Source organism: Cetorhinus maximus, chromosome 16 (genome assembly GCF_964194155.1).
Source record: "Cetorhinus maximus chromosome 16, sCetMax3.hap1.1, whole genome shotgun sequence".
Taxonomy (NCBI): Eukaryota; Metazoa; Chordata; class Chondrichthyes; order Lamniformes; family Cetorhinidae; genus Cetorhinus; species Cetorhinus maximus.
The window spans coordinates 23,974,960-24,001,352 of NC_135894.1; positions in this window are offsets into that span (position 1 = coordinate 23,974,960).

The following is a 26,393-nucleotide window of genomic DNA, read 5'->3' on the forward strand; positions in this document are numbered from 1 at the left end:
TTATTCATTATCACTTATTCCGTTTTCCTAAACACAGCTTCCAACCCAAAGGAAATTTAGAATGTGACCAGGCTGAAGGAGCGCAGCCAGAACAATTGAGGATTCAGCTACTGCAAGGAGCTAACCACAGATACAATTATAACTGCAAAAAAAGCTTTTCCCCTTCTATTTTTATGACAAAACTTTACCTGCAAAAAGAACAAATGCCTCCCAGCTTCTATAATCTTTGTCATGCTGGCTGGTGACTAGACCCACTGTATCCATTCTCCATGCTGGTGACTAGACCCAGAGTGTCCATTCTCCATGCTGGCTGGTGACTAGACCCAGAGTGTCCATTCTCCATGCTGGCTGGTGACTAGAACCAGAGTGTCCATTCTCCATGCTGGCTGGTGACTAGACCCAGAGTGTCCATTCTCCATGCTGGCTTACTAGACCCAGAGTGTCCATTCTCCATGCTGGCTGACTAGACCCAGAGTGTCCATTCTCCATGCTGGCTGGTGACTAGACCCAGAGTGTCCATTCTCCATGCTGGCTGGTGACTAGACCCAGAGTGTCCATTCTCCATGCTGGCTGGTGACTAGACCCAGAGTGTCCATTCTCCATGCTGGCTGACTAGACTCAGAGTGTCCATTCTCCATGCTGGCTGGTGACTAGACCCAGAGTGTCCATTCTCCATGCTGGCTGGTGACTAGACCCAGAGTGTCCATTCTCCATGCTGGATGATTAGACCCAGAGTGTCCATTCTCCATGCTGGCTGACTAGACCCAGAGTGTCCATTCTCCATGCTGGCTGACTAGACCCAGAGTGTCCATTCTCCATGCTAGCTGGTGACTCGACCCAGAGTGTCCAAGCTCCACGCTGGCTGGTGACTAGACCCAGAGTGTCCATTCTCCATGCTGGCTGGTGACTAGACCCAGAGTGTCCATTCTCCATGCGGCTGGTGACTAGACCCAGAGTGCCCATTCTCCATGCTGGTGACTAGACCCAGAGTGTCCATTCTCCATGCTGGCTGGTGACTAGACCCAGACTGTCCATTCTCCATGCTGGCTGACTAGACCCAGAGTGTCCATTCTCCACGCTGGCTGGTGACTAGACCCAGAGTGTCCATTCTCCATGCTGGCTGGTGACTAGACCCAGAGTGTCCATTCTCCATGCTGGCTGACTAGACTCAGAGTGTCCATTCTCCATGCTGGCTGGTGACTAGACCCAGAGTGTCCATTCTCCATGCTGGCTGGTGACTAGACCCAGAGTGTCCATTCTCCATGCTGGATGATTAGACCCAGAGTGTCCATTCTCCATGCTGGCTGGTGACTAGACCCAGAGTGTCCATTCTCCATGCTGGCTGGTGACTAGACCCAGAGTGTCCATTCTCCATGCTGGCTGGTGACTAGACCCAGAGCGTCCATTCTCCATGCTGGCTGACTAGACTCAGAGTGTCCATTCTCCATGCTGGCTGGTGACTAGACCCAGAGTGTCCATTCTCCATGCTGGCTGGTGACTAGACCCAGAGTGTCCATTCTCCATGCTGGATGATTAGACCCAGAGTGTCCATTCTCCATGCTGGCTGACTAGACCCAGAGTGTCCATTCTCCATGCTGGCTGACTAGACCCAGAGTGTCCATTCTCCATGCTGGCTGGTGACTAGACCCAGAGTGTCCATTCTCCATGCTGGCTGACTAGACTCAGAGTGTCCATTCTCCATGCTGGCTGGTGACTAGACCCAGAGTGTCCATTCTCCATGCTGGCTGGTGACTAGACCCAGAGTGTCCATTCTCCATGCTGGATGATTAGACCCAGAGTGTCCATTCTCCATGCTGGCTGACTAGACCCAGAGTGTCCATTCTCCATGCTGGCTGACTAGACCCAGAGTGTCCATTCTCCATGCTAGCTGGTGACTAGACCCAGAGTGTCCATTCTCCATGCTGGCTGGTGACTAGACCCAGAGTGTCCATTCTCCATGCTGGCTGGTGACTAGACCCAGAGTGTCCATTCTCCATGCGGCTGGTGACTAGACCCAGAGTGCCCATTCTCCATGCTGGTGACTAGACCCAGAGTGTCCATTCTCCATGCTGGCTGGTGACTAGACCCAGACTGTCCATTCTCCATGCTGGCTGACTAGACCCAGAGTGTCCATTCTCCACGCTGGCTGGTGACTAGACCCAGAGTGTCCATTCTCCATGCTGGCTGGTGACTAGACCAAGAGTGTCCATTCTCCACGATGGCTGGTGACAAGACCCAGAGTGTCCATTCTCAATGCTGGCTGGTGACTAGACCCAGAGTGTCCATTATCCATGCTGGCTGGTGACTAGACCCAGAGTGTCCATTCTCCAAGCTGGCTGGTGACTAGACCCAGAGTGTCCATTCTCCACGATGGCTGGTGACAAGACCCAGAGTGTCCATTATCCATGCTGGCTGGTGACTAGACCCAGAGTGTCCATTCTCCATGCTGGCTGGTGACTAGACCCAGAGTGTTCATTCTCCATGCTGGCTGATTAGACCCAGAGTGTCCATTCTCCATGCTGGCTGGTGACTAGACCCAGAGTGTCCATTCTCCATGCTGGCTGGTGACTAGACCCAGAGTGTCCATTCTCCATGCTGGTGACTAGACCCAGAGTGTCCATTCTCCATGCTGGTGACTAGACCCAGAGTGTCCATTCTCCAAGCTGGCTGGTGACTAGACCCAGAGTGTCCATTCTCCATGCTGGCTGGTGACTAGACCCAGAGTGTCCATTCTCCATGCTGGCTGGTGACTAGACCCAGAGTGTCCATTCTCCAAGCTGGCTGGTGACTAGACCCAGAGTGTCCATTCTCCACGCTGGCTGGTGACTAGACCCAGAGTGTCCATTCTCCATGCTGGCTGGTGACTAGACCCAGAGTGTCCATTCTCCAAGCTGGCTGGTGACTTGACCCAGACTGTCCATTCTCCATGCGGCTGGTGACTAGACCCAGAGTGCCCATTCTGCAAGCTGTTTACTAGACCCAGAGTGTCCATTCTCCATGCTGGCTGGTGACTAGACCCAGAGTGTCCATTCTCCATGCTGGCTGGTGACTAGACCCAGAGTGTCCATTCTCCATGCTGGCTGATTAGACCCAGAGTGTCCATTCTCCATGCTGGCTGACTAGACCCAGAGTGTCCATTCTCCATGCTGGCTGACTAGACCCAGAGTGTCCATTCTCCATGCTAGCTGGTGACTCGACCCAGAGTGTCCAAGCTCCATGCTGGCTGGTGACTAGACCCAGAGTGTCCATTCTCCATGCTGGCTGACTAGACCCAGAGTGTCCATTCTCCATGCTAGCTGGTGACTTGACCCAGAGTGTCCAAGCTCCATGCTGGCTGGTGACTAGACCCAGAGTGTCCATCTCCATGCTGGCTGGTGACTAGACCCAGAGTGTCCATTCTCCATGCTGGCTGATTAGACCCAGAGTGTCCATTCTCCATGCTGGCTGACTAGACCCAGAGTGTCCATTCTCCATGCTGGCTGGTGACTAGACCCAGAGTGTCCATTCTCCATGCTGGCTGATTAGACCCAGAGTGTCCATTCTCCATGCTGGCTGACTAGACCCAGAGTGTCCATTCTCCATGCTGGCTGGTGACTAGACCCAGAGTGTTCAAGCTCCATGCTGGCTGGTGACTAGACCCAGAGTGTCCATTCTCCACGCTGGCTGGTCACTAGACCCAGAGTGTCCATTCTCCACGCTGGCTGGTGACTAGACCCAGAGTGTCCATTCTCCATGCTGGCTGATTAGACCCAGAGTGTCCATTCTCCATGCTGGCTGGTGATTAGACCCAAGGTGTCCATTCTCCATGCTGGCTGACTAGACCCAGAGTGTCCATTTTCCATGTTGGCTGGTGACTAGACCCAGACTGTCCATTCTCCATGCTGGCTGGTGACTAGACCTAGAGTGTCCATTCTCCATACTGGCTGGTGACCAGACCTAGAGTGTCCAACCTCCATGCTGGCTGGTGACTAGACCCAAGGTGTCCATTCTCCATGCTGGCTGGTGACTAGACCCAGAGTGTCCATTCTCCATGCTGGCTGGTGACTAGGCCTAGAGTGTCCATTCTCCATGCTGGCTGGTGACTAGACCCAGAGTGTCCATTCTCCATGCTGGCTGGTGACTAGACCTAGACTGTCCATTCTCCATGCTGGCTGGTGACTAGGCCTAGAGTGTCCATTCTCCATGCTGGCTGGTGACTAGACCCAGAGTGTCCATTCTCCATGCTAGCTGGTGACTAGACCTAGAGTGTCCATTCTCCATGCTGGTGACTAGACCCAGAGTGTCCATTCTCCATGCTAGCTGGTGACTAGACCTAGAGTGTCCATTCTCCATGCTGGCTGGTGACTAGACCCAGAGTGTCCATTCTCCATGCTGGCTGACTAGACCCAGAGTGTCCATTCTCCATGCTGGCTGGTGACTAGACCCAGAGTGTCCATTCTCCATGCTGGCTGGTGACTAGACCTAGAGTGTCCATTCTCCATGCTGGCTGGTGACTAGACCCAGACTGTCCATTCTCCATGCTGGCTGGTGACTAGATCCAGAGTGTCCATTCTCCATGCTGGCTGGTGACTAGACCTAGAGTGTCCATTCTCCATGCTAGCTGGTGACTAGACCTAGAGTGTCCATTCTCCATGCTGGTCTCTAGACCCAGACTGTCCATTCTCCATGCTGGTGACAAGACCTAGAGTGTCCATTCTCCATGCTGGCTGGTGACAAGACCTATAGTGTCCATTCTCCATGCTGGCTGGTGACTAGACCCAGAGAGTCCATTCTCCATGCTGGCTGACTAGACCCAGAGTGTCCATTCTCCATGCTGGCTGGTGACTAGACCCAGAGAGTCCATTCTCCATGCTGGCTGGTGACTAGACCCAGAGAGTCCATTCTCCATGCTGGCTGGTGACTAGATCCAGAGAGTCCATTCTCCATGCTGGCTGACTAGACCCAGAGTGTTCCTTCTCCATGCTGGCTGGTGACTAGACCCAGAGAGTCCATTCTCCATGCTGGCTGACTAGACCCAGAGAGTCCATTCTCCATGCTGGCTGGTGACTAGACCCAGAGAGTCCATTCTCCATGCTGGCTGACTAGACCCAGAGTGTCCATTCTCCATGCTGGCTGGTGACTAGACCCAGAGAGTCCATTCTCCATGCTGGCTGACTAGACCCAGAGTGTCCATTCTTCATCCTAGCTGGTGACTATTACAGTGAAAATTCCAGCCCAAATCTCTCTTAATCCAACTCCTGAACTCCAGAACACACATTCAGACATCCCCTTACCCACCCTTGTTTTCGTTAGAAATGTTTTCGGAATAGTTTGTAATCTTGTTGGGATTTTTTTTTTGAGGACATGTCACTGGGCTGACAAAAAGCTTTGCCTTTCAAAAATGCTGAAACTCAACGAGTTGGAGGCGTCAGAATCTTGCACAGTTCCAGTTCTTCCCACGTTACAAGGAAAAGGTAAGACAGATTGCAAAGCAGTGATAAAATAACAGAGAGTGCAATTTACTGGTGTGTTCTATCTGACTCATGACATGAGCTGGGAGGCAACACATACCGTTGTTAAGCAACTGATTGTTGTTTGCTGTTAATATTTAAACATGCCATGCTGCTTTGTTATGGCCCTGATTGTTTCGACATTGTCTTAATTGTTTTGTTCCATTTAATGGTTACAAAATTGCTCTTTTAATTACTGCTATCTGTGATCTAATATGTCATCTCCAACATACATTGCTCTGACCTAACCTCCCTCACTGTGTGGGGTTAGCAGAAAACAGGAATATTTGTTGCCATCAAATTTGTTTTGCTTAATGATGCAGATACCAATATATATTTAAAAGTCGCCTTCTAACAAACTATGATTTCAAGGTGACACCTTTGTTTCTAAAACATTACCATCATACTGTTGAATGCTACTCTTTAAATACACATGCATGCGTTCCAGATATATTTTGTTGAATCATTAAACAGAGTAGATAAAGGCCCCAGATTTATCCAGGGCAAGTGAAGAGTATCTAATTATCATGGGACTGATGTGACATTGTCAAACTTCCAGGGTCTCCCTGGAATATCCAGGAGTTCAAAGTGGACTCAGGAACCCGACCCCCGGATGAATTTCAGGTCCCCACCCTGCCCCTTAACTTACTTTTAAATGTATGTAACCTCATTCAGCAGGAGCCGTTTTGTCCCCCACTAACCACCCCCCCACCCGCCCACTCTCGCCAGCACTTTGAAAACATTAAACTGTCCCATAGGTGTCCAGATCCAGAGACAGCCGCCAGGATTTTCATCCTCGAGGCAGGCAGGCGGAGCTGGGAAAATTCCCGGCTCAGTCCACCCGCCTCGGGAGAAAGTGCCTGCAAAGGCGGGATCTTTATTGCTGGGGGCCGGGTGCAGGCTGGGGTTGGGCCAGCCGAGCTGGGATGAAGCGTGGAGGCAGCCAGAGGAGCTGCCGGGTGCAGGGGCAGGCTGTTTAAAAGGCTTAAAAGTTTAAGCACTGGTCTGCCGGGGAAAATATATCAGATGTTCAACAATATGTTGCCAACCAACTATAACCCTGGAGTAGGGGTTATCTCTGATGCATGCTAAGAATGACTGACTTCCATTTATATAAAGCCTTTCAGAACCTCAGGACACCCCAAAGCCGTATAGAGCCAATTAAGTCCTTTTGATTTGTGTGCAGAAAATGTGGCAGTCAATTTCCATACAGCAGGCTTCCAAAAACAATATGTGATAATGACCAGATAATCTGCTTTTCAGTGATACTGATTGAAGGATAAATATTGGCCAGCACTCCAGGGGGACCTCCCCTGCTCTTCTTCGAAATAGTGCCCCTGGGATCTTTTACATTCACTTGAAAAGGCCGACGGGGCTTTGGTTTAAACATCTGATCTGGAAGATGGCACCTCCAACAATGCAACAGTCCCTCAGTGCTGCACTGGAGTGTCAGCCTTGATTTATGTGCTTAGACCTCTGGAGTGGGACTCAAATCCACAATCTGCTGACTTGATCAGAGGCGAGGTTGTTGCCCACTGAGCCAGAGCCACTGACAAAGTACAAATTGCAGCAACAGTTTCTGAGAGTGTAGCCAGAGTGTGCCAGTTTAACACTCGGCTGTGAGAAGTTGTCAAAGGCAGCTTTAATTCTTTAGGATAAAGAATGAAGAACCTATGAATGTGAAAGGAAGGCTTCATTGTTGCAAATGTTCCAGCTAACACAAACCCTTGCACTGTCTAAGCCCTTGTCTTCTGCGCACAGGACGCCATAATTAGCACTCATGCTGGAGAGTCTTCTGTGCAGCCACTTACAGTGTCTCCTTTACATGGCTCTGAATCCTTGTAAGAAAAAAGATCAACCACCTCAGCAGTTCCTGCAGCTTGTGCAGAGTCGTTTGTACACAGAGACAAAGATGAATTCTTGATCTGACATCCCACAGGCTGCAGTAAATATACCTTCAAGCAGGAAAGCACTTTGAGGTAGAACTGGAGCTAAAGGAGCGTGCATCATAGAAGATGAGATAGTGGCACCTCACATTACAAGCTGTGTAGCTTAAGCACTTTGTATTCCCCTACCTTAACCTTAACGCACTAACGTTCTATATATTCACCACGTATGATACATGACGTGCTGGTTTGTGAACAAGATAGATGGGCATTTGTTAACTGTCAATAAAAGCTTCTTAAGAGACAACAAAATCAGTAGCATTAGAATACTCCCTTAGGTTGCTGGGAAACATTTGGTAACCATCAGCTTTGCCAAGGAATCCTAGCTTTCCTGTAAACTGCATAGCTACATCAGTAATGGAAGCAGCAGGCAGAAGGGATAATCAGTGTTGGAGCTCAGGTGAAGAATGTGGCAATTACCTAACAGGGCTGGCAACCTGCCGGTAATAGCTCATCCCTGTCACTGAGATCACAAAATAAATATGGATGAGGAGGGCTATTTTGTCCATCCAGAAAAGCCCTACAATGCTCCCAATTATTTCTTAAATAATTCTAAATGTTTGCTTCCCTGTACTACTCTACCCAGAAATCTATTCTACATGCCAATCGCTTATTTTGAGAAGAAATTTCTGGCATTAGTTCTAAATTTACTTTTTTTAAAAGTTTGAACCTGTGTCCTCTTAGAGTTTAGTGTGAAGTAATTTTTCAGTTCTACGTTTTTCATGCTACATCGTGTGTGTGTGTACTGAATAAGGTTGCAAGAATATCCTCTCAATGTTGAAAGGCCAAGTTTCTTTGGTCTCTCATCATATTTCAGTTCTCTGTGGTATATTTGTGGCTTTTTTCTTAATTGCTTCCAGAATGGTGAATGGTGACCAGAACTAATTAAGAAGGCTAATGGAATGCTATTCTTTATTATGAGAGGAATTGAACATAAAAGTAAGGATGTTATGCTGCAGCTCTACAGGGCATTAGTGAGAACACATCTAGAGTATCGTATGCAGTTTTGGTCTCCTTATTTGAAGAAGGAAGTAAATGCTTTGGAGGCTGTTCAGTGGAGGTTTACTAGATTAATACCTGGAATGAGCGGGTTATCTTATGAGGATAGGTTAGACAGACTGGACTTGTTTCCACTGGAGTTTAGAAGAGCGAGGGGCGACTTGATTGAAGTATATAAGATCCTGAACATGTTGACAAGGTGAATGTGGAAAGGATGTTTCCTCTTGTGGGTGAGCCCAGAACTAGGGGACACTGTTTTAAAATTAGGGCTCGCCCTCATAGGACGGAGATGAGGAGAAATTTTTACTCTCAGAGGGTTGTGTGACTTTGGAACTCTCTGCCTCAGAAGGCGGTGGAGGTGGGGTAATTGAATATTTTAAAGCGGAGGTACATAGATTCTTGTTACGCAAGGGAATCAAAGGTTATCGGGGGTAGATGGGAATGTGGAAATCAAAATGCAAACAGATCAGCCATAATCTTAATGAATGGTGAAGCAGGCTCGAAGGGCCGAATGGCCTACTTCTGCTCCTATTTCATATGTTCATATGTTTGTAACTGGACATTGCATCCAAGGTGCGGTCAGACCATAATACTGTACAGTATGGGCATAGTTTCCTCTTATTTCTACTTTATTGCTTTGTCCAAAGAATTCCGAATCCTATTTGTTTTCTTAATTGCCACTCTGCAGTGCAATCTTTTGGCTTGAGGAACCCCCGAAAACTGAAAGCTCATTGTTCTACTGCATGCTGGTGCCTTTCACAACTGGGAACTGTGATATGGAGCATACAGCACATTCTCAGAATTTTGAACACTTTCTCTCGTGCTTGATATAAGATGTCCTGTCCCATAGTGATCTAGGTAATGAAATAGTTGTTACATGACTTCTAAACATTGCTTGATGAACACTCTGGTTTTGACAAGGATATCTTTGTGGTGCTAATCAACCTAGGTTGTTCAGATTCCTCCCAGGAGCCAATTATCTTGCATGCTACCTCCCTGGTACAGATTCTGAATATTGGAGTATCATCAGTAAAGAATTATGACAACTTTCAGGATACCTGCTGTTGACATGGAGATGGTCTTCAGATTGACATCATGTCCTATCTTCATGCTAAGTAATATCATTTGCTGTTTCTGTATGACATGACTTATCCCAAAAGAACTTGAATGAACATTTTTGTAACATCAGTAATACCTTACATCCTTCAGATATGCTCAATATCAAAGTAGTTTAACTGCTTGGATCATTGCTGTGGTGGCATTTTGTCCAAGTGCGCTGTTGTGATTTGCAGGTGGAGTCTACTGCCATAAGCAAGCCCACTTCTACAGAGTGAATTATGATCGCAGGTGCACAATTTCTGGCAATGTAACATTGCTCAGGTCAAGCAGGAACCTTTATTTCTGTGTTTTGCTCACTGGAAATGAAATGATGCCTCTTGTATTTTTCTTGTTGTTACAAATCTATGAATCATGTTTATTAAAAGTAGAGTGAAACAGTAGCAAAAGTTCAACATTTAACTTCCACATCTCAGATCACAAGATAGTCAAAGAACAATGTTTCCCTGGCTTGAATAAAAATGCTGAATTTGGGTCAGCAACTGTAACGTGAAACCCATACACAAGACTGAAACTACCCCACAGCCTTTAAGTGTTTTCTTCTATACCAATGAAACATGAGCGACTGATCAAGTGTCAAATATGTTTCTCCGACTGGGCAAGGAGCTGTCAATCAACCATTTCCTGAGAGGCAAAGGACATCAATGAATATAGGCTGACTTGTAATCTGTAAAAAAGGTGGGTTGTTAGATCTTGTGGATCTCGTCGCTCGCTTGTTGAAAGTGGTGACCCAGTTGGTACTATAGATAGGGTTGATCAGCAAACACTTCTTAAGTGGAAAACATTATGTTTATTACAAAGGTACTCATCAGTAACTACATGTGTGCTTTCATTTCAAACCAAAACTCCATACTGCTGACTACTAACCACAGAGGTAGCCCGTGCTACTCTACTATTGGTTACTAAAGATCATGTGATCTTCCTTAACAGCCTTCTTCTTAAATGTATATTACACATTAGATGAAAGCGTAATTACCACATGGGTTTAGGTCAGGTAGGTGTTTAAAGTCTGAAAAATCTATTTCCAACCCAAACCCGCTTCCAACTCGCCCATTTCTGGCTTTACCTGAGGCCGGAAATTGACCAGGCAAACAACTTGATCCAAGGAGGCAGGCTGGAACTTTAAATATGATAATAAGCCTCATTGTCATGCAGGTTTTAAACTTTAACTGCTGTTGGTCAGGTTTCCCGAGCACCAGCGAACACAATAGCTTCCCCAAGGTGAGGACTTGGTGGTATCAGGAGGTGAGTGCCTTCACATTGAGAAGCCTCTGCAATCAGGCAACCCCTGCTGGCCTTTCACCATGAGGCCTCTGATCTCCTCCCATTCCTCATCACCAAGCCCCCATCTCCTCACCATTAGCAACCCTCCAATGCAGCCCCACCCCACCCCCCCACCTCCCGGCCCGAGGCCTTCACTTCCCTCTGCGCACCCCCGGCCTGACAAAAGGCCTCTGATTCCATCCCCATTGCTCTCCAAATCATCTTCCAGATCGACCCTCCCCTCCTTGATCCCCCTCTTATTGATCCCCACTTTATCCTCCGATGCTTTGATTGACCCCTCATCCCCACTCACTCACCATTGACAACTGCATCAGCACTTGGGTAGGCTTTTAAGCCTTCTTTCATTTATTGAACAAAAGAAAGTTTCACTCTACTTTTCAGGCCCCAATCTTACACATTGGGCTGGATTTTAACTTTTTGACCTGCTGAGAGTGGGAACCCCACTTTGGCACCACATTTTTCAGTGGCTTTTTAATACTGCCACTGCATTAGCATCTGACTTACACAGTTTCCCGACCAATTATCGTGAGCAGGCATGATGATGACTGGATACAAACATATGAACATACAATGTTGTAAGAGGTTTAGTGACCTATTCAGGGCAGGAAAGATGAGTTTAATGGAACATTCAAGTATATCCTGATGTGCATCTAAGCTCAACCTTCCTCACTCTGCCTTCCCGAGCCTAATCCTGCACATCACCCCTCATTCCAAGTTACTTTACACAGGCATGCATCCCTCATTTCTGTGCACCTCCTCACATCCCCATCTGACCATGTACCACTGATTCTCATCTTTAGCTTAATACGATGCCAAAATTATCTCTCACAGAGACCCTCAACAAATGTTGTCAATCCACCCACTCAATACATTCCATTACTCTCACACGTATCCAAATGGCTTTTTTGTATTCTTTCATGTGATGTGGTCATTGCTGGCAAGGCCAACATTTGTTGCCCATCCCTAATTGGTCTTGAGAAGGTAGTAGTGAGCTGCCTTCTTGAATCGCTGCAGTCCATGTGGTGTAGGTAAAGCTACAATGCTGTTAGGAAGGGAGTTCCAGAATTTTGATCACGTGACAGTGAAGGAACGGTGATATATTTCCAAGTCAGGATGGTTTGTGGCTTGGTGGGGAACTTCCAGGTGGCGGTGTTACGTGTGTCTGCTGCCCTTTTGTAGGGGTTGCAGGATGGTAACGTGCTCTTGAAGGTGGCTTGGTGAGTTGCTGCACTGCATCTTGTATATGGTACACACTGCTGTCACTGTGCAGCAGCGGTGGAGGAAGTGAATGTTTAAGGTGGTGGATGGAGTGCCGATATTTTGTCCTGGTCGGTGTCGAGCTTCTTGAGTGTTGTTGGAGGCACACTCATCCAGGCAAGTGGAGAGTATGCCATCACACTCCTGACTTGTGCCTTATAGATGGCAGGCGGGCTTTGAAGAATCAGGAGATGAGTTACTCAGCTCAAAATTCCCAGTCTTTGACCTGCTCTTGTGACCATAGTATTTATATGGCTGGTCTACTTCAGTTTCTGGTCAGTGGTAACTCCCAGGAGGTTGATGATTGGGGGATTCAGCGATGGTAATGCTATTGTCAAGTGGCGATGGTTAGATTCTCTCTTGTTGGAGATGGTCAATGCCTGGCACTTGTGTGATGTTAATGTTACTTGCCACTTATCAACCCAAGCCTGAATGTTGTCCAGGTCTTGCTGCTTATGGACATGGACTACTTCAGTATTTGAGGAGTTATGATACTGAACATTGTGCAATCATTAATGAACATCCCCATTTTTGACCTTATAATGTAGCGAAGGTCATCGATGAAGCAGCTGACAATGATTGGGCCTAGGACACTACCCTGAGGAGCTCCTGTAGTGATGCCCTGGGATTAAATTCTGGTGATACAAAGTTAGGTGGGAAAGTAAAGGGCGAGGAGGATGCAGGATATAGACAGGTTGGGTGAGTGCGTGATAACTTGCCAGCTAGAATACAATGTGGCAAAGTGTGATGTTAACTATTTTAATAGGAAAAAAAGGAGAATATTTTTGAATAGTTAGATATATGGGATGTGTGCATTCAGAGAGACTTGGGTGTCTTTGTGCATGAATCACAGAAAGTTAACATGCAGGTATAGCAAGTGATTAGAGAGGCAAAAGATATGTTACCCTTTATTTCAGGAGGATTATAGTACAAGTCTTACTGCAATTATACAGAGAATTGGCAGGGCCACAGGTTGACTACTGTGTTCAGTTTTGGTCTCCTTACGTAAGGAAGGACATACTTAAAATAAAAACAGAAAATGCTCAAAATACTCAGCAGGCCAGGCAGCATCTGTGGAGAGAAACAGAGTTAAGGTGCAGAATTTTACAGCTCCACCCACCAGCGGGATTTTCCCGTCCCACCAAAGTCAATGGTCTGAATTTTCAGCTCAGTAGGCGAGTGTGATCGGCAGGCCCGGGAGCAGTCAGCTCCCGAGCGCGCTTTCACACTGACTGGCCAATTATTGGCCAGCCAGCGTGAAATGCGTGCTGAAATGCTCAGGGCTGCCGGGGTGAGAGTGGGAAGAGAGCGGGCGAGCGCTGAGAGAAAGCTCCCTGAAGGCAAAGAGCTGCCTCAGGGAGCTGCTGACCCGAAAACCATGAAATTAAGTTTTGAAAATCAAGAAAAAAATGTCTAAGCATCACAATCAGGCACCCGAATATATATAGATGATAAAAATGATGTCCACAGATTTTTATTTTTATTTTTTTAATAATGGAAACCTAATCCCGCCCTCGGATGAGATTTGATGAAAATGCAAAGTCTGCCTGGCCGATTCGCCTGCCTGGCCGATTCGCCTGCCTGGCCGATTCGCCTGCCTGGCCGATTCGCCTACCTGGCCGATTCGCCTGCCCGCCAACCATAAGGCTGGAAGGGCCATGAAAAATCGGAGACAATAGCCCCGTTAATGGGCTTAATAACCCTCTTAATTGTCGGCGGGCGTGCTTCCAATTTTTGCGCGTGCATGTCAAGCGGAATATCGCGTGAGCGCGGGGTGACATCGGGATGCTCGCCCAATGTCTTCTTGTCGGATTTTACATCCGATAGGGTCGGGCGCGCGCCCGTTTGCAGGACATAAAATCCAGCCCAATGGATTTTCGAATGGCTTGACGCATTTTCCAGCCCGGCCCTGCCCCTGCCACAACAGGGCCGTAAAACTCCGTCCAGTGTTTCAGGCTGGTGGCCTTACATCAGAACATACTTATCCTAGAAGGAGTGCAATGAGGATTCATTAAACTGGTTCCTGGGATGAGGGGATTACCATATGAGGAGAGATTGAGTATGTATAGGCCTATATTCTCTGGAGTTTAGAAGAATGAGAGGTGATCTAATTGAAATATATAAAATTATTTAAGTGCTAGTCTTTTACATTTTCCGTACCCTCCTTTCAAGTGTCTCTGTTTGAAATAGGCCTTAACACCTCTTCTGGTGTGACATTCCATGTTCTCTCAGGACTAGTCTGTCAGAATAATCCACGTAGGAATTTTCCAGAAAGTGGTCACTTTAGATTATTAGCCATGTTTTGATCAGTCTTTACTTGTATTTCTCTTAAAAACACAGGTCTTCCTTAAAAATATGCCCACAAGTAATTCGTGGTTGTAATCAGCTTTACATGACATTGGCCAGGTCTTTGTCTGGAAGCCCAAAGAATGCAACAGAGAACCCATCCAGGCCTGCAACGATGCATCTTAAGGGACTGAAATTTTAACACGTGATTTACTTCTTAAATTTATGCTAATAACCTAAACGCATGTTTTGTCTCGAGAATCCATCTTTACTATTTCGTGTGTCTGTGTGTGTGAGGGAGTGAGTGTGTTTCATTGCATTTACATTTCATTGTGTTTGTGAATAAACACTATCTTTTCTTTTAATTTAAACTTACGCAAAAGCCTGCTTTGTGTTTATTACTGAAAATCACAACACTCAAAAGGTTTAAATATTCCCTCTAAAACACATCTTGTTGTGGACAACCAAGTGCTGAGGAAAAAGGACAAAAGTTATCCAATCATCCCTCTCCCCATCTGTAACAAGAGTTAATAGATTTTAGTGTACGATGGGAATTAGGGATGTAGAGATAGCGTGGGAAAGTGAAGTTGAGGTAGAAGATCAGCCATGATCTTCCTGAATGGAAGAGCAGGCTTAAAGGGCCAAATGGCCTATTCCAACACCTAGATTTTATGTTCTTATGCTTTCACTCCTGTTTTTTTCCTTCCATCTTTGCAGGAGAAAAGAGCAAAGAACACCACAGAGAGGCAGAAAACTGAAGGTAGCCCTCCAGTCTTCTCCATACTAACAAGTGTACAGGGGGTGGCATTGGAGAGAAATTGAGTCTCCTAGAGATGGGGCTCACCCAGCTACCTGGTGACAGAATTAAATATCACACAACCATATGGCATACTAGTTTACTCATGTGTATTTAAGACCGAGATAGATAGGTTCTTGATTGGTAGGGGGATCAAAGGTTACGGGGAGAAGGCGGGAGAATGGGGTTGAGAAACTTATCAGCCATGATTGAATGGCGGAGCAGATTCGATGGGCCGAATGGCCTAATTTCTGCTCCTATGTCTTATGGTCTTATGGTCTTATGTTGACTCAATGTCAGCAATGAATGAAATATGATCATGTGCACAATGATGACTTAACACCCTCTTACCTTGATAGCTCTAAATCATGTCCTTTATCTCACACAAGCCCATCAAGCGAACAGGAGGTGGTGCAAAGGGAAAATGAAGACTCCTCAGAGGATGTCACTCACTCTGAGGATGTCACTCACTCTGAGGATGTGCCATCACAGGACTCATGAAAATCATCCAGCAGCTCAGATACACACATTTTGGGGGCCAGCATGGCAGGTAATTGGGTCCTACATATAGTGAGGCACACACCATGTAAAGCAGGAGCAGGTGCTGGAGACAGGGACAGTAGTGGAGACTCGGACGGTGCCGATCACTCCAAGCTCTGCTCAGCTGGATGTAGAGGCCACCAATGAAGAAGATAACTCTGCAGCAACATTAAAAAATGTGTGAGGTGCTGGCAGCTTTTCCAGCTCCACTGTGCATTTTTGGTTAGAGGTTAGAGGAGTTATTTTCAATTATCAGTGTCATGGTGTCACAGGCCTTCATCTTTATTAATAGAAAGAGTGGCCACCTGCAAGAAACATCAAATGTATCAATCAAATCATGCAGGCCCTTGTCAATGGCTTGCACACACTGAATGCCATCTTAAACACGATTGATGAAAACCTAGCCATGGCGGTCTGCAGTCAACTTCCCAACACACTCAATTTCAGCGCTTCTAGCCAACCTCCCACTCTCAAACACACTTTTTTACATTCAAAAATCTAGGTGGTAGGTGGGTGAGGTGGCAGGTGGGTGAGGTGGCAGGTGGGTGAGATGGTAGGTGGGTGAGGTGGCAGGTGGGTGAGGTGGCAGGTGGGTGAGGTGGTAGGTGGGTGAGGTGGTGGGTGGGTGATGTGGCAGGTGGGTGAGGTGGTAGGTGGGTAGGGTGGTAGGTGGATAGGGTGGTAGGTGGGTGAGGTGGTAGGTGGGTGAGGTGGTGGGTGGGTGATGTGGCAGGTGGGTGAGATGGTAGGTGGGTAGGGTGGTAGGTGGGTAGGGTGGTAGGTGGGTGAGGTGGTAGGTGGATAGGGTGGTAGGTGGATAGGGTGGTAGGTGGGTGATGTGGTAGATGGGTGAGGTGGTAGGTGGGTGAGGTGGTAGGTGGGTGAGGTGGTAGGTGGGTGAGGTGGCAGGTGGGTGAGGTGGCAGGTGGGTGAGGTGGTAGGTGGATAGGGTGGTAGGTGGGTGAGGTGGTAGGTGGGTGAGGTGGCAGGTGGGTGAGGTGGTAGGTGAGGAGGGTGGCAGGTGGGTGAGGTTGCAGGTGGGTGATGTGGTAGGTGGGTGAGACGGTAGGTGGGTGATGTGGTAGGTGGGTGATGTGGTAGGTGAGTGAGATGGTAGGTGGGTGAGGTGGCAGGTGGGTGATGTGGTAGCTGGGTGAGACGGTAGGTGGGTGATGTGGTAGGTGGGTGAGGTGGTAGGTGAGTGAGGTGGTAGGTGGGTGAGGTAGCAGGTGGGTGATGTGGTAGGTGGGTGAGGTGGCAGGTGGATAGGGTGGTAGGTGGGTGAGCTGGTAGGTAGGTGAGGTGGCAGGTGGGTGAGGTGGTAGGTGGGTGATGTGGTAGGTGGGTGAGGTGGTAGGTGAGTGAGGTGGTAGGTGGGTGAGGTGGCAGGTGGGTGAGGTGGTAGGTGGGTGATGTGATAGGTGGATAGGGTGGTAGGTGGGTAGGGTGGTAGGTGGGTGAGGTGGCAGGTGGGTGAGGTGGTAGGTGGGTGAGGTGGCAGGTGGGTGAGGTGGTAGGTGGGTAGGGTGGTAGGTGGGTAGGGTGGTGGGTGGGTGATGTGGTAGGTGGGTGAGGTGGCAGGTGGGTGAGGTGGTAGGTGGGTGAGGTGGTAGGTGGATAGGGTGGCAGGTAGGTGAGGTGGTAGGTGGATAGGGTGGCAGGTGGGTGAGGTGGCAGGTGGGTGAGTTGGTAGGTGGATAGGGTGGTAGGTGGGTAGGGTGGTAGGTGGGTCGGGTGGTAGGTGGGTGAGGTGGTAGGTGGATAGGGTGGTAGGTGGATAGGGTGGTAGGTGGGTGAGGTGGTAGGTGGGTGAGGTGGTAGGTGGGTGAGGTGGTAGGTGGGTGAGGTGGTAGGTGGATAGGGTGGTAGGTGGGGTGAGGTGGTAGGTGGATAGGGTGGTAGGTGGTGAGGTGGCAGGTGGGTGAGGTGGCAGGTGGGTGAGGTGGTAGGTGAGGAGGGTGGCAGGTGGGTGAGGTTGCAGGTGGGTGATGTGGTAGGTGGGTGAGACGGTAGGTGGGTGATGTGGTAGGTGGGTGATGTGGTAGGTGGGTGAGACGGTAGGTGGGTGATGTGGTAGGTGGGTGAGGTGGTAGGTGAGTGAGGTGGTAGGTGGGTGAGGTGGCAGGTGGGTGATGTGGTAGGTGGGTGAGGTGGCAGGTGGATAGGGTGGTAGGTGGGTGAGGTGGTAGGTGGGTGAGGTGGCAGGTGGGTGAGGTGGTAGGTGGGTGAGGTGGCAGGTGGGTGAGATGGTAGGTGGGAGATGTGGTAGGTGGGTGATGTGGTAGGTGGGTGATGTGGTAGGTGGGTGATGTGGTAGGTGGGTGATGTGGTAGGTGGGTAGGGTGGTAAGTGGGTGAGGTCGTAGGTGGGTGAGGTGGCAGGTGGGTGAGGTGGTAGGTGGGTGATGTGGTAGGTGGATAGGGTGGTAGGTGGGTAGGGTGGTAGGTGGGTGATGTGGTAGGTGGGTGATGTGGTAGGTGGGTGAGACGGTAGGTGGGTGATGTGGTAGGTGGGTAGGGTGGTAGGTGGGTGAGGTGGTAGGTGGGAGAGGTGGCAGGTGGGTGAGGTGGTAGGTGGGTAATGTGGTAGGTGGATAGGGTGGTAGGTGGGTAGGGTGGTAGGTGGGTGAGGTGGCAGGTGGGTGAGGTGTTAGGTGGGTGAGGTGGCAGGTGGGTGAGGTGGTAGGTGGGTAGGGTGGTAGGTGGGTAGGGTGGTGGGTGGGTGATGTGGTAGGTTGGTGAGGTGGCAGGTGGGTGAGGTGGTAGGTGGGTGAGGTGGTAGGTGGGTAGGGTGGCAGGTGGGTGAGGTGGTAGGTGGATAGGGTGGTGGGTGGGTGAGGTGGCGGGTGGGTGAGGTGGTAGGTGGATAGGGTGGAAGGTGGGTGAGGTGGCAGGTGGGTGAGGTGGTAGGTGGATAGGGTGGCAGGTGGGTGAGGTGGTAGGTGGATAGGGTTGCAGGTGGGTGAGGTGGCAGGTGGGTGAGGTGGTAGGTGGGTAGGGTGGTAGGTGTGTGAGGTGGCAGGTGGGTGAGGTGGTAGGTGGGTGAGGTGGCAGGTGGGTGAGGTGGTAGGTGGGTAGGGTGGTAGGTGGGTAGGGTGGTGGGTGGGTGATGTGGTAGGTGGGTGAGGTGGCAGGTGGGTGTGGTGGTAGGTGGTTGAGGTGGTAGGTGGATAGGGTGGCAGGTGGGTGAGGTGGTAGGTGGATAGGGTGGCAGGTGGGTGAGGTGGCAGGTGGGTGAGGTGGTAGGTGGATAGGGTGGCAGGTGGGTGAGGTGGCAGGTGGGTGAGGTGGTAGGTGGATAGGGTGGCAGGTGGGTGAGGTGGCAGGTGGGTGAGGTGGTAGGTGGATTGGGTAGCAGGTGGGTGAGGTGGTAGGTGGGTAGGGTGGTGGGTGGGTAGGGTGGTAGGTGGGTAGGGTGGTAGGTGGGTGATGTGGTAGGTGGATAGGGTGGCAGGTGGGTGAGGTGGTAGGTGAGGAGGGTGGCAGGTGGGTGAGGTTGCAGGTGGGTGATGTGGTAGGTGGGTAGGGTGGTAGGTGGGTGAGGTGGCAGGTGGGTGAGGTGGTAGGTGATGAGGTGGTAGGTGGGTGATGTGGTAGGTGGGTGAGATGGTAGGTGAGGAGGGTAGCAGGTGGGTAGGGTGGCAGGTGGGTGAGGTGGCAGGTGGGTGAGATGGTAGGTGAGGAGAGTAGCAGGTGGGTAGGATGGCAGGTGGGTGAGGTGGTAGGTGAGGAGGGTGGCAGGTGGATGAGGTGGTAGATGAGGGTGGCAGGTGGGTGAGGTTGCAGGTGGGTAGGGTGGCAGGTGGGTGATGTGGTAGGTGGGTGAGATGGTAGGTGAGGAGGGTAGCAGGTAGGTAGTGTGGCAGGTGGGTGAGGTGGCAGGTGGGTGAGATGGTAGGTGAGGAGGGTAGCAGGTGGGTAGGGTAGCAGTTGGGTGAGGTGGCAGGTGGGTGAGGTGGCAGGTGGGTGATGTGGCAGGTGGGTGAGATAGTAAGTGGGTGAGGTGGGTTGGTGGCTGAGTGGGTAGATAGGTCAGGACGGTAGTCAGGTTGGGGGCTATTCAGGTCAGGTCGGAGTGATAGTCAGGGCGTGGTAGGGGTTAGTGAGGTCAGGAGGCTGGTCTGGTCAGGCTGGAGGGCAGTCGAGGGTCAGGGGGCTAGTACAGTTGGGAGGGTCAGTGGGTAGTTGCAGGGTTGGGAGTGTAGTTGGGAGGTCAGGGGCATCAGGGTAGTTAGGGGGTCATGTGAGTGATTGTGGGGGGTCAGCTCTGGAGTTACCCAGGAGTTAGAAGAGGTTTTAATCTGAGTAACATTTCCTGGTAACTATTCAAGTAAGTATGTTGGAGATGTACTTCTACCTCTAACTCAGAGTCAGAGATATTCACGGATGGTGCCAGAGAGAGGGGGATTGGCCATTGGAAGTTGAAACTTCCTGGATAATTCCCACAGAGGTCAGCACGACAGCACCTCCGCTAGTTCCCAACGCACATTAATCGTACGTTTGGTCTTTGACGGTCCAGAGACCGGAAGATTTGGACCATGATGTTGATGAATCATAAAAATGAAACATCTTCAATCTGTTACATCTGAATTGTATTCTTGTATTTTGTTTTGTTCAGTTGGGTGAATGGTAAAAGCAAATGAAACAGAGACTACAACTGCCAGGCATTTTGCTTTTCTAATCTGACAATAAATGCATCTTTCCATTTCAGCTGCGTTTCAAACTGTGCACACAGTTCTGTCTGTATTGCATCTTTCCTTTAGTCATCATTTCCACTGCTGACCTGCAGAGCAGTGTGGCTCACATTCTGTTGCATTGTTAGTAAGTTTTTTCTATCTGTTAGACTGAGAAATTTTAATTATTTGAATTAACTTCTTGCCAGTGCAAGGTGGTGCTTTGCATTAGTGCATTAATTACAGACTATTATCATTGAACATGCCTTTCACCTGCAGGTCTAGTACGATTTCATATTATAATGTTGAGTGTTGACTACAATTGAGGGAAATATTCAATAAATTCTACTCACTTCCTTTTATTATAGAACACAGTCATTATCTAAAGTGCAAACCTTTCAGGTATACAATTAAGGGTTATCTGACGTAAATTGTTTCATAGAAGCACAGAAATTGCAACACACAGAAAAGCAATTCAGTTCATCTCACCTGTGCCAGTGTTATCTCTTCAACTGGAGCTGTCCCTAACTCTATTTCCCTGCCCTCTCTTTTTTTCATATTCTTCCTTTTCAAAAAAACATATCCAATTCCCTTTTAAATTATGTTATTATCTCTGCCTCAACAACCATTTCTCATAAAGTAAATTCTATTGTCTAATAATGCTCTTTGTGAAAGTAATTACTAACTTCTCCTTCATATCCTTCTAGTGATTAAATGGAGATTATGTTCCTTTGGTCTTGAATCTGTCTTTGACTCTTAATTTTCTCAAAACTGTTCATAATCGGAGTTCCTTTTAACCTTCTATGTTCCAGTTAAAAATCCTTAATTTTACAAACTTTCTCTGTAGCTATAGTCTTTCATTCATTACTTCCCATCACCTGTACCAGAGCCTTTGATAAAATTGAACAGAGCACATTATCATGAATTTTAATTGTACTCTTTCCATGGCTCTAATATTCTTTCCATATTGCGGGACCCACCATCTGCTCACAGTATTTCAACTGTGACTTTAATCAATATCTTGTGCAAATTCAATATCACTTCCTTACTGTTATATTCAGTATATCATGTTTATAACCCAGAGTCCCAATTTGTCTTTATATGACCTTCACGACCTGGATTTTAACCTTTAAAGATCTATGGATCTGCACTTTTAGACTTGTCCTGTTCCCAAACTCTATTACAAATCCTACTAGAACAGGGGGCTGGTTAGCTCTGTTGGTTAGATAGCATATGGTTCAGAATAACACCAACAGTGTGGGTTTGATTCCCTTTCTGGCTGAGGTAGACTTGGGGCTTGCCTGCTTGCCCTGCCCTGAGAGTGGAAGGCAATGGCAAACCACCACCAATAAAAATTGCCAAGTAAACAGCTCAGGTAATGAGCCAAGTACCTACCTTCAGGCAGAGCACATGTGAATGAATGAGCCATTCTAGTGATCTTTTTCCTAAAATGTATAGTTGATAGGTTCACTTTTGCTGTCCATTAAACCCTGGTTTTGAAAACATCTACAATGGACCGGAAGGTATGAAAGGAATGAGTTCCACGTTGCTCTCTGTCCAATGTCCTGATGGGCTTTTTTTTTCAGTGTATTGTGGTGTTCCACTTGAAGCTGGTGTACTTGGTCACTGCCTTTGTCCCTACCGACACGGCGTGCTTGGCCAGTTCCCCGGGCAGCAGCAGGCGCACAGCGGTCTGGATCTCCCGGGAGCTGATGGTGCTGCGCTTGTTGTAATAGGCCAGGTGGGAAGCCTCGCCCGCGATGCGCTCGAAAATATCGTTGACGAACGAGTTCATGATGCTTATGGCTTTGGAGGAGAAGCCAGTGTCGGGGTGAACCTGCTTCATCAGTTTGTAGATTTAGATGGAGTAACTCTCTTTCCTGGACCTCTCCCTCTTCTTCCCACCCTTCGGTGGCGTTTTCTTGATAATTTTTTTGGAAACCTTCTTGACAGCTCCTGAATTCTTCTTGTCCACCATGGTGTCGCTAAACCTTAGACGATGCACGTGGAGAGAGGACCAATAATTGATGAAGCAAATTAGGAGGCAATGCCATAATTCAGACAAAATTTTTTGGTGGTGAATTGATCCACGCTAGCATTGCAATATGGGATTGCACCGAATCGACAGCCTGTTATACACTGCACCAGCTTATATTTTCCATTCAATATCGCCAAGATTTTAAATTTCAAACCAAGTAAAAATGACAGGCAGATTAGAAAGCAAGACTTCAAAAAGAGTTTGAACTATCTTTCTGTGAATTTCAGTGGAGAAAAGATCGGATGTGATGAAAAGTCAGGTGCCGATTCGCTGTAAACCCATGCTGCACTGCTGAGGTAGACCAGTTTCACCCCCTATATCTTTTATCTGTCTCCAGTTGATGTGATGCATTAAGTGTGCTAATGTAGTGGATGGTGCATAGTGGTTAGTCTGCTTGTCACCTCTCACTTTCAGCTCCCACCACTGGCTAGCAGTAAAACTATTGCAAAAAGAGAGCCGATTGCTTAAGCCGCTCCTGTCTATACATAGCCTCTTCTTCAGCAAGCCCTATGTAGTGCCTCCTTGTGGTGACATACGTTAAACTGGGTACCCGCGGACCCAAGTTAATTTACAAGGGACTCAGTGGAGGCCTAGCCTTCGGATGCTTGGCATGCAGGCCCACCAGTGTGTGGTTCTGCCTTGCTGCCCATGAACCCGGCACCCAGCTGGGGTAAAATAGCTTCACTGCCTTGGGGGTGTCTCAGGAACGAAGGAGGCTAAGGGAGCAAACCCGAACAGAAAATCTCGAGTGGAGTCCTGTAAGCAGTAATCTGTCATCTATCAGGCAGCTTTCCGGCAACTCGTGCAGCAGAGCTGGTACCAAACAGTATTAGTTTTATCCTTTACATTTGGACAATGCTATCAGTGCAAAGAGGGAGGTCCTGATGCTTGGGCAGCTCAGGGTCTCCATACTATTTGACCAGGCCTGGTGGGGTCCAGGCAGGCCTGAATTGGAAGGCTGAGGAGAGGGGCTATTGAGTGCGTCCGTTGGGGAGAGGCGAGTTGGGCAGAGGAGTGTGTGTGTTTCCGTGTGTTGGGGAACAATGCAGAACTTTAAGGGGCCAGCACGTGCAGCACTGAAGGGGTCAAGGACTGCGAGTAAGGAATTTTATAGATAGCATGTTGTGATGGGCAAAGTCTTTTATATGAGCAACTCATGTGGGCTTCCTCACCCCCGTTAATGTGCATGTTGGTCCTCTGAAGCTTCCTCCCCTCAAATCTCAAGTCTCTCTGCCCCCGTCCACTGGTGTGGTCAGGACCCCTCCCCATTCCCCACTCCTCTGGTGAGGTGTCCCCCTAATTTTCTTCCCTCAAAATTGGTCACTCGGGCAGCCAAAAGGAAGTGTAGTGAAGTCTTTCTGGCTGTTGAGTAGGCAGCTAATGGAAGCTTCCAAGGAGTTGACAGGCAAAGATTGGAAGGCCACATGCTTGCACAGTTAATGAACGATGTGAAAGGGCATCACTAATGATGCTTTTGAATTTTTTTTCACACTTCACCCAGGTCCTGTTCAAGTTTGTTTTCTTTTTTCCATGAGAAAAAGTCTTATTTCTGTTCACATTGGCTAGCAGTGTCATGAAAATATAATTTTTATAATATTGAGATGTATTGTAAAGGTAGGTTAATAATGGGGCTTGGATTAGTTCCTCTGTTTGGATGTGTGTGTGTGGGGATTTTAATTGAATTGTAGACAGTTAGTCTGGAACTTTTGAGTTATCAAAAGAAAAGTTAGGTTTGAAATGCTAAATACATAAACACGGCTGAAGTTTTAGAATGTGAGATGGAGGGACATTTGCATTTTTAGATAAACCAGAGTTGTGAATTTCAAAGAGATGGTAAGGTGTTATACCTAGTCAACAGAGGCTAAGCCAAACAGTATGTTTATTTTTTTTCCAAAGAATACTGATAATATGACTACTATGGAAGATTTATATTATGGAAAGTAAAGTTGCAAAGACATATTGGAACAATGGGATTTGTATTAAAAATGGAGAAACCTGTATAAAGGAGATGAGGTTATGTGTAAGGAAAAGGCATTCTAAGAACTGACAAGTGTGAAAAGCCTCCAGCCTGTGTGTATCAGGAACCAAAGCTAAGAAAACGCATTGTGAATATCCCTGTCCAGGCACTAGTCTGCTTTGTTGAAATCTATCTTATTTTACTATTGCCTTAACAGAGGTGTAACTGGGAGTCAGATTAATTAGGGAATTTAGGGGTTATCACAGCAATAATTCATAGACCTATGTATGTGCTTAAAATCTTTTCTACTATTAATAAATGTTTAATTTAGTTTTGTAAAAAAAAAACTCTAGGCCTTGGTGGACTTATTACTACTGAATTCAAGGCACTCATCTTAAAATAAAAATACAAATTGCAAAACAGCTGTGGCAGCTGTTTCAAGTTTCCCTCTGGGATTTGAGCAGCTCAGCATTTAGCATCTGTTATGCCATACAGTAGTCTTATACTCCTTTTTGCCTTTCTGGAATATAATAAGCTTCCTTGTTTTGGTACTGTATGTCTCTATTTATAAAGCCATGGAACCTGTCTGCCTTTTTAATAGATTTTCACCTTGTTCTGTCACCTTCAAGATTTGCGTATTTATACTCCAGGTCTCTAAGTTCCTGCACTCCTTTTAAAGTTGTATCTTTTAGTTTATATTGCCTCTCTTCATTCTTCCTGACAAAATACAAATTTCATCTGACATGTGTTACTCCTAAAGTATGTTATTATCCTGCTCACTGTTAAATACATTTCCAAATTTCATGCCACCTGAAATTATGCTCTGTATGCTCAGGCTTGGGTCATATATCAAAAAGAGCAGTGGTACTAACGCCAACGTTTGGGGGATCACCATGTACAACCCTCCAGTCTGAAAAACAATCATTCACCACTCCTCTCTATTTTCTGTCCCTTCACTAATTTCATTTCCACATAGCCATTGCCCCTTTAATTCCATGGGCTTCAATTTTGGTAACAAATCTGTTATATGGCACTTTATCAAACACCTTTTAGAAGTCCATATGGTGTGGTGTTACAATTCACTCAGGGAGTACAAGTCGCTGTGGCAACATGTACTTTTACATGCATGTTGTAGTATGGAGCTGTGAATAATGATGACAGAGGCTCCAATTTTCTTTCCATCAGATGGCTGACAAGGAATCTCTCCCATTCTTACTGCCTGCTATTGGTATGTGTTGGAAGGATTTGCAGGTTGATAATCAATCTGTTTGGGTACATGATGAATACACCTTCCTTGGTCATCAAGTTCTAGGCTGACACTTGAACCCAGAACTTCTGGTTCAGAGGAAGCGATACTACCCACTGCACCACAAGACCTCCACGAAAGTCCAAGTACACAACATTAAATACCACTCTGTTACTTCATCAAAGAATGCAATCAAGCACAATTTGCCTATTTGCCTTTAACAACAAATCCATTTTGTTTTTATTAAAACACATTTTTTACAAGTGTTAATTTATTTTGTTCAGCATAAGTGTCTCTAAAAACTTCCCCACCACCGGCATTAGGCTGAGGGCTCTGCAGTTGCTGGGTTTATCCCTCTCCCCTTTTTTGAAGAGGGTTGTAGCATTTGTTATCCTCTAGTCATATGGCGTCAATCCTATGTTTAAGGCGGAGAACCTCACAATATCCATCGTTACTTCCCTTAGCAGCTTTGCATGCACCCAATCTGGACCAGCTGACTTTTCTACTTTCAGCATTATCAACATTTTAAGAACCTCCTTTTTAGCTATTCAATTTCTCTATTACCTCTCCTTTACTGTGGCATTGGCAGTGTCCTGTTCTTTAAGGAGGAAAGATGCAAATTACTCATTTATTACCTCAGCCATGCCGTCTGCCTCCATGGCAAGATCTCCATTTTGGTCCATAATCAGCTGCACCCTTCCTTTGATTACCCTTTTATTTTATATATTTTTAGAAAAGGCTTTTGGGTTCTTTTTAATGTTACCCAC